Consider the following 8,206-nt stretch of genomic DNA (forward strand, 5'->3'; position numbering starts at 1 on the left):
AGAAATACACTCTATACATTGCTAATGTGGTAAATGACTATTCTAGCTGCAAATGTCTGGTTTTTGGTGCAATATCTACATAGGTGTATAGAGGCCCATCTCCAGCAACTATCACTCCAGTGTTCTAATGGTACAATGTGTTTGCTCATTGGCTCAGAAGGCTAATTGATGATTAGAAAACCCTTGTGCAATCATGTTCAGACATCTGAAAACAGTTTAGCTCATTACAGAAGCTACAAAACTGACCTTCCTTTGAGCAGATTGAGTTTCTGGAGCATCACATTTGTGGGGTCAATTAAACGCTCAAAATGGCCAGAAAAAGAGAACTTTCATCTGAAACTCGACAGTCTATTCTTGTTCTTAGAAATGAAGGCTATTCCATGCGAGACATTGCTAAGAAATTGAAGATTTCCTACAACGGTGTGTACTACTCCCTTCAGAGGACAGCACAAACAGGCTCTAACCAGAGTAGAAAAAGAAGTGGGAGGCCGCGTTGCACAACTGAGCAAGAAGATAAGTTCATTAGAGTCTCTAGTTTGAGAAACAGACGCCTCACAGGTCCCCAACTGGCATCTTCATTAAATAGTACCCGCAAAACACCAGTGTCAACATCTACAGTGAAGAGGCGGCTGCGGGATTCTGGGCTTCAGGGCAGAGTGGCAAAGAAAAAGCCATATCTGAGACTGGCCAATAAAAGAAAAAGATTAAGATGGGCAAAAGAACACAGACATTGGACAGAGGAAGACTGGAAAAAAGTGTTGTGGACGGATGAATCCAAGTTTGAGGTGTTTGGATCACAAAGAAGAACGTTTGTGAGACGCAGAACAAATGAAAAGATGCTGGAAGAATGCCTGACGCCATCTGTTAAGCATGGTGGAGGTAATGTGATGGTCTGGGGTTGCTTTGGTGCTGGTAAGGTGGGAGATTTGTACAGGGTAAAAGGGATTCTGAATAAGGAAGGCTATCACTCCATTTTGCAACGCCATGCCATACCCAGTGGACAGCGCTTGATTGGAGCCAATTTCATCCTACAACAGGACCATGACCCTAAACACACCTCCAAATTGTGCAAGAACTATTTAGAGCAGAAGCAGGCAGCTGGTATTCTATCGGTAATGGAGTGGCCAGCGCAGTCACCAGATCTGAACCCCATTGAGCTGTTGTGGGAGCAGCTTGACCGTATGGTACGCAAGAAGTGCCCATCCAACCAATCCAACTTGTGGGAGCTGCTTCTGGAAGCGTGGGGTGCAATTTCTCCAGATTACCTCAACAATTTAACAGCTAGAATGCCAAAGGTCTGCAATGCTGTAATTGCTGCAAATGGAGGATTCTTTGACGAAAGCAAAGTTTGATGTAAAAAAAATCGTATTTCAAATACAAATCATTATTTTTAACCTTGTCAATGTCTTGACTCTATTTTCTATTCATTTCACAACGTATGGTGGTGAATAAGTGTGACTTTTCATGGAAAACACAAAATTGTTTGGGTGACCCCAAACTTTTGAACGGTAGTGTATATATATATATATATATATATATATATATATATATATATATGATCCGTCCTCTGTGTGTGTGTCTCTGTTTGACTCTTCCCACTCGTGCCATGCTTGCTGACAATGAAATACTGTAATAACACGGTGGCAAATTGACTTTTAGCGACATGCTGACGGCCTCTTTTTTTTTGCCCAACATTTCAATCAGATGCCCGTCACAGTTCTGTATAAATTCAGCCTGAGGCCATTGTCTCCCAGACACCATTTTTGGTGCCTCTAGTTATTAAATCATGTTAATGAGAGCTTCTTGGTCTTGGAAAGCGTTGGTCTTGCCACACTTAGCTGGTTCGCCGGGCAAAGACGAGTGCCCATTTCTCCTAATGATCCATGGTGTGATGATTGTTTGTCCTGCTCTCCGAAGGGGAAATGATTGATTGAGTGCACATTTTTTACTGGAAACAAAACTCATTAAAATTCTCACACATTTTTCTCTACGTTCCAAACTGTTTGCATGGGCTCTTTGTGCCGTACACATTAAAAATGTAGCCTTATCTAACCTATGCTGATATGATTCAAATCACTGCTGCACTAAGAAGAAAAAAAAAAGAAAAAGTCTCCATGTTTAATTAGTGGGCTTGTGGTAAGCTCTATTTATTCGGCCAAACATTACAGCTCCAGTTGGGACAGATAGATGAAACAGTTCTTCCAGCATCAGTCGCCTCTTTGGTGATGTGCTCAGAAGTGTTTAATTATGTCACAAATTTATGCTCTGAGAATCATTCAGATTAAGTTTGGTTTTCCCAAGCGTGCTTGAGTAAATGTCCATGAATTTGGTCGCGTAGACCTTTCCTCCATACGAAAGTGGAGGAAACCGTGTGGGAACCAGCAGCCAGTGTGTTCTGCTGCAATATCAACAAAGGTTTTTTTTAAGCTCCTCCCTGTTAATTCGTCGATGGTCCTAACGACTACAACAAGCCACTTGAGTGTAAAAGGCATTAATCCCACCCCAGGGCCTAAAGCAGCTCTAGTTATCTTTCTTTCCTCTGAATGGAGAGATGCACAAAGAGAGGAGGGTAAGGTGGTAACCCAAGCTTTGGGCTGTGTTGCTTGATAGCGTGCCTGACTGTGAGAGGCCTAGATTGTACCTTGTGTTTCCTGTGGCTCAGAGAAAAGGGTCATTTCTCCTCGGTGGTGTCAGATGTCACTTTCTGCACTGGCTGCTCTGGTTATGTAGATGTAATATGAGGGAAAGCTGAAAGAGAATGAATCATATTTGTCATGTACAATACAAAACATTCTCCCTGATTAAATGTAAGCAACACTGTACCTCTGTTGGAAGTCATTATATTTATTTATTTACAAGCAAACAGAATCTACAAGTTAACTTTCTATTATTATTATTATTGCTATTTTTAGAGCACTTGCGGTCGTCCTGCCAGTCATCCTATACATCCTGAATCTCAGTGTAAGGTGACCACCGATGATGTCCTGGGATAAAGTGACACAAAGCAGCAGGTGTGGGAAAAAAAAAAATGGACAAGTCTCCTCTGCCGAAACTCTGGCATTTCCCAAAGAAACCCACCGAAAGCTTGGCTTTCACCACTCTGCTCAACCTGTGTGTACTTGAGATTGTACGTGGTGTGTGTTTATGTGTGAGAGAGAAAAGAGAAAAAGGGTGGGGGGTGAGGGATGGGGGGGCATGCTCAGGGGATTGACTTCAAAAAGGTAAATGGATACACAAATATGCTGGATATACCATTATTTTTCATCCCTCACTTGAAAATAGAAACATGCTCTTAACATAGAAAAAGTACTTCCCAACATGGGAAACTGGACAATCTGAGGAGCACCTGATTGCACCTTTAGGAGGAAGTGAGCGTACTAGACCGGACTACAGGACTACATTCACTGCTCATTGTTAGGGAAAAACACCTGAGACTGCATATATGGTTTCTGACAGTACAGAATTAGGGCAATACTTAATTGGTGAAAGACTCTACTTCAATGCATTTGCCTTTTTCTTCTGATAGGTGATGGGAGCATAGGTGTAAATGATCTAATAAATGATGGTTTGGTTCCTTCAGCTTCCTCAGATCCAGGGTACATACATGCTGACTTGCTGTCACAATGTCCTGACTTACATAAACTGAACAATACTATTGTTGATGTCGTCAGTAACACGTGCTTTCTCTACAAGGGAAAATATAGCTTAACCCTGAGAACACAGAGCATTTTGGCTGCTTTTACACTGACTATGTTTAAACATACAGTATATACAGAGGCTATAAGAATAAGAACATGCAATATTGAGTGTCTTATATCCATTTTTTCAGTACAGCCTAGGCACAAACATCTCTTTCATTTTCACCAACTATAAAAACACACTTGAGCAAAAAATAGGATTGAATTTGTGAAATTTGGAAATACGTCACAGTTCAAAGTTCACTTGGCTCGTTTTTATGAACAAAAAGCAAAGAAAAAAGTTTCTATTTTGTGATTTCTGCGGAATTATTCCCGCGGCAAATTACCATGGGTGCAGCACTAAGGGTTAATATGAATTAAGGGCACTTCACACTGGGATCGTCAAACCTCCATTTGGTTTGGTTCACTTTCACACCACACGTAAGCGGACCAAAACCACCTGGACAACGTCATACAGTTACAACAGCTGCTCATTTGGGAAGGTAGTGCCCAAAATGAGAAGTGATGAGATACAAGGATCCTTCCGGAGTAGAGAGGATCCTTCCACAGACTCTTTCCAAGCATTCTGGGAACACAAGTCACATTGAATGATTGGAATTGATGAGTAGCTGAAAACTTGAAACATAATCTTGCATGATAAAACATGCATGTTTAAAGGATTGTAGCATACACAGCATCCTGGTAAAGTCAGTCAGTCAGTCAGTCATCATCTACCGCTTTATCCTCCACCAGAGGGTCGCGGGGGGTGCTGTGCCAATCTCAGCTACATCGGGCGATAGGCAGGGTATACCCTGGACAGTTCGCCAGTCCATCACAGGGCCACACACAGATAGAGACAAACAACCATCCACTCTCACACTCACTCCTATGGTCAATTTAGAGTGTTCAATTTACCTATCCCCACATTGCATGTTTTTGGACTGTGGGAGGAAGCCGGAGTACCTGGAGAGAACCCACGCACACACGGGGAGAACATGCAAACTCCATGCAGAAAGGCCCTTGTTCCAACCGGGGCTCGAACCCGGGTCTTCTCGCTGCAAGGCGAGAGTGCTAACCACTACACCACCGTGTGGCCCATCCTGGTAAAGTCTCTGTGCAAAAGGAGTCGCTCCATGAAGGATTCTGCAATTTGGAACAGTCCTTGAAATCCAGCAGTTCCAGGATCCTTCCTTGACTTTTAATAAGCACCTTATATTTGTGATTTAAAGGCAGACATGGGAAACAACGAGCACAGTGCCGTTCAAAGGCAACAGAAGTCTGTTCATCAGCGACTGTAACAGCAACATAATTACATGTTTGTCATGTTTTTTTTGTGTTACTTTTAAGTTTTTTTTTGTGCATAAGGCCGTGCTGCTTTTCCTGGTGCCAGTGTTTATACCAAGCTAAGCGATGCACATCGCAGAAGGACAATACATGTGCTTTAAAAATGTGGAATTATAACTTTTCTTTTAAGGAACACAAAGGAAGAAAACTGTCTTGTATTTACTCGTCCTCAGCTATTTCAGAAGGATTTAGGCAAAGCTGTTGTAAGACAGAAAAAAAGCATTAAGCAGATAAAGCATGAACATGCAGGGGCTTGTGTAAGAGAAGTCTGACAGTCACTATTTGCCTCATATTTCACTTAATATAGCTTTCTTTACAGTATATTAGCAGCTTGCGGTTTAAGGGAAACGTTCATTCATGAGCCTTTGAAGGGCAGGAGCGCTCTCCTCTCTGATGTGTGCTAAGCCGTTGGGCTGAGCTTGTACCCCCTTTGGCCTGTAATTAGTAGAAATCTGGTATAGTCCTCACTACAAAACACAGCCATTCACTGAGATCTGCTCCCATTTCTCACACTGGTAATGAACCATGTACCTTGTGTCTGTGCAGGCAAAGAGGAGAAGGAGTGGAACATGAGGAGCCGAAAAAAACAAAAAACAGACAGATAACTTGTCATGCACAATTCTGAATATAAAACTTGATAACACGTAGCAGCCAAAAATCCCCAGCCCCTCTCAATACATGCTAAGGGCCCTCTAGAGAGAAAAGCAAATATGCTTACTGAGTTTCCTTGGATTCCCTCTGAAGTGCTGCTCAGCGTTGCAGCCAAGCAAACAGCATGATTTTGCCATTATTTCTTGTTTTCCCTCTTCTCATTTTCCCCAATATACAACACACTGAAAGTGGTTGCTGTGATATGTTGCTTTGTTTATATGTCCTCCAATCATGCTTAGGTAAGTGCGTCATCACTGTGCGTTCAGTCGACTTCATGGGAAAGCCCAGAAGGTACGCTGACATCAAATGGAGGTGGGGAGGGGGGAAGGGGGTTTATACGAGACTAGAGTGCATAGGAAAGAAATGGAGTGAGGCAAACTCATAGGGAGGGATCATGAGGGAGAGATAGTTTGGATGTAAAACGTTACAAACATCTGTTTTCTTCTATGATGCAATTGCATCGGGCTTGCAGCTCAGCGTTGCAGCAGCTTTTATGGTTTCACGAAACGGACCAAACCCTTCACCTTGAGGCTGCACGTGGAAATCAAGAGTAGACATGTTGTTTGCACCTCCAGCACATGGAGAGGAAAGTCCTTTGAGTCACATTAGTGATAATAAATCTCACCAACGTGCATTTGCATCACACACAGAAAAGCGAGCGTGATACTGCGGTCATGTGGCGCGATGCCCAGCAATCTTAGATCCGCACTCCCGCCCCGGTGCCAGAAAGACGACTCCCCATCCCTGGAGCTGGTCTGAGTGGGCCTGAGTCAGCAGAGTGGGGATGGTGCCCTGCAGATTTTACTCCATGTTTGTGTGAGCGCGGCAGAACAGACATGGTGGTGGTGGTGGTGGTGGGGGTTGGAGTCTGGGGTTGCAGAAGTAATTCTGTACACATGAAATGCAAGCGCTCAGCTGTATTTTGGGCAACTGTGATGACGTCGTCAGAAAGGAGGAGTGTAAAGGTAGTTTAGAGGTAATTACATAATGACTGAAGATCACAGGGTTTGGTTCTTTTGTACTGCAATACAATAAAGTGACTTCCAGTGTCCCATATTATTAAATATTAAAATAGCCCGCCTTGCGGAGTCAGTGAGCAGAAATTTAAAATGTATGCTCAGATCCTCTACAAGTGAAAAAATAAAATCTGGCTTCAAATGACATGAAATAATTTCTTACAATTGGCAGGAGGGCAAAATAAAAGCATGACAACATCACCAACCACTACGGAAGAGTATTAGGACCACATGTAAAAAAAAAAATTCAATATAAAAAAAAAATATTCTGAGATTAAACTCAGAATTCTGGGAATTCTGAGATTCAAGTCAGATTAATGAGAAAAAATTCACAATTCTAAGATTATAGAAAAAGTCAGAATTCTGAGATTATAGAAAAGTCAGAATTCTGAGATTAAAGTCAGATTTTGTTTTAGTTGTTTCTGTTTTTTTACATGTGGCCCTAATACTCTTCCATAAACCGCAGCCATTAATGTGGATGAATTTGTTTGAGAAACTGCTTTAAAAAGCATATAAACATGACATGAATTTATGTGTCACATAAGAAAAGTCCTTGTCTCTGACATAAGTGCCTGGACCTCAGGCCACTTCTCTCTCTCTCTCTCTCTCTCTTCATGGAGGTTGGAAACACTGACACTACCATAATTTTATGACAGTATTTATTGCCCCCGTGGAGACTCACACTACATGTCGCCTGCGCTTTCGTGGTGGAATTTGTTACTTGGCTCACGTTAAACAGCTGCTCGGTCTCTCGTGGGCAACTCGAGTCTATAATGCATTTCACGGGACGTTTCAAAGCATCGTTTAGAGATATGAAATTTTATATCAGTCATTTTCTGGGGATAGCTCATGGAAAACTGCCCGCTATGGGGCTCATGGGTAATTTATGGACATATTGAGTGCATGTGTAACACTCCAGCTGCTCCGTTTGTTCACTGATGGATATCTGGAAAATGTAGTGTTACTCATTGAAGACTTGTTAGAAACAGGATTGATCTTTATCTGAACAATGTCCTGTGAACAACTTGTAAGCAGCTATAAAGTCAAAGCCACCATATAACACCACGTTTGTCCCAAGTAATGACAATATAGATTTAGGTTTAACTAAAACATGCCATGATAGTCGCCCCAGTAGTTATTTTATTTGTAAGTCTACGTAGTTGTATATATACGAGTATTAGGGGCAAACAACAAAGAAAAAAAAAAATCTTTTGAGAATAAAGTCGTAATACTACGAGATTTTGTATCATTATTTAATTAAATTTCAAAATGTAATTGCTCTGCGTTTCTCATCTTGTTGCACCTGATTGTCTTTGCTTTATTAATGACTTTATTCTTGTAATATTACCACTTTATTCTTGTAATATTACCACTTTATTCTTGTAATATTACCACTTTATTCTCATAATATTACGACTTTATTCTTGTAATATTACCACTTTATTCTTGTAATTTTACAACTTTATTCTCATAATATTACGACTTAATTCTCGTAATGTTCCAACTTTATACTCGTAG

The sequence above is a fragment of the Solea solea genome, chromosome 19 (genome assembly GCF_958295425.1).
Source record: "Solea solea chromosome 19, fSolSol10.1, whole genome shotgun sequence".
NCBI classification, from domain to species: domain Eukaryota; kingdom Metazoa; phylum Chordata; class Actinopteri; order Pleuronectiformes; family Soleidae; genus Solea; species Solea solea.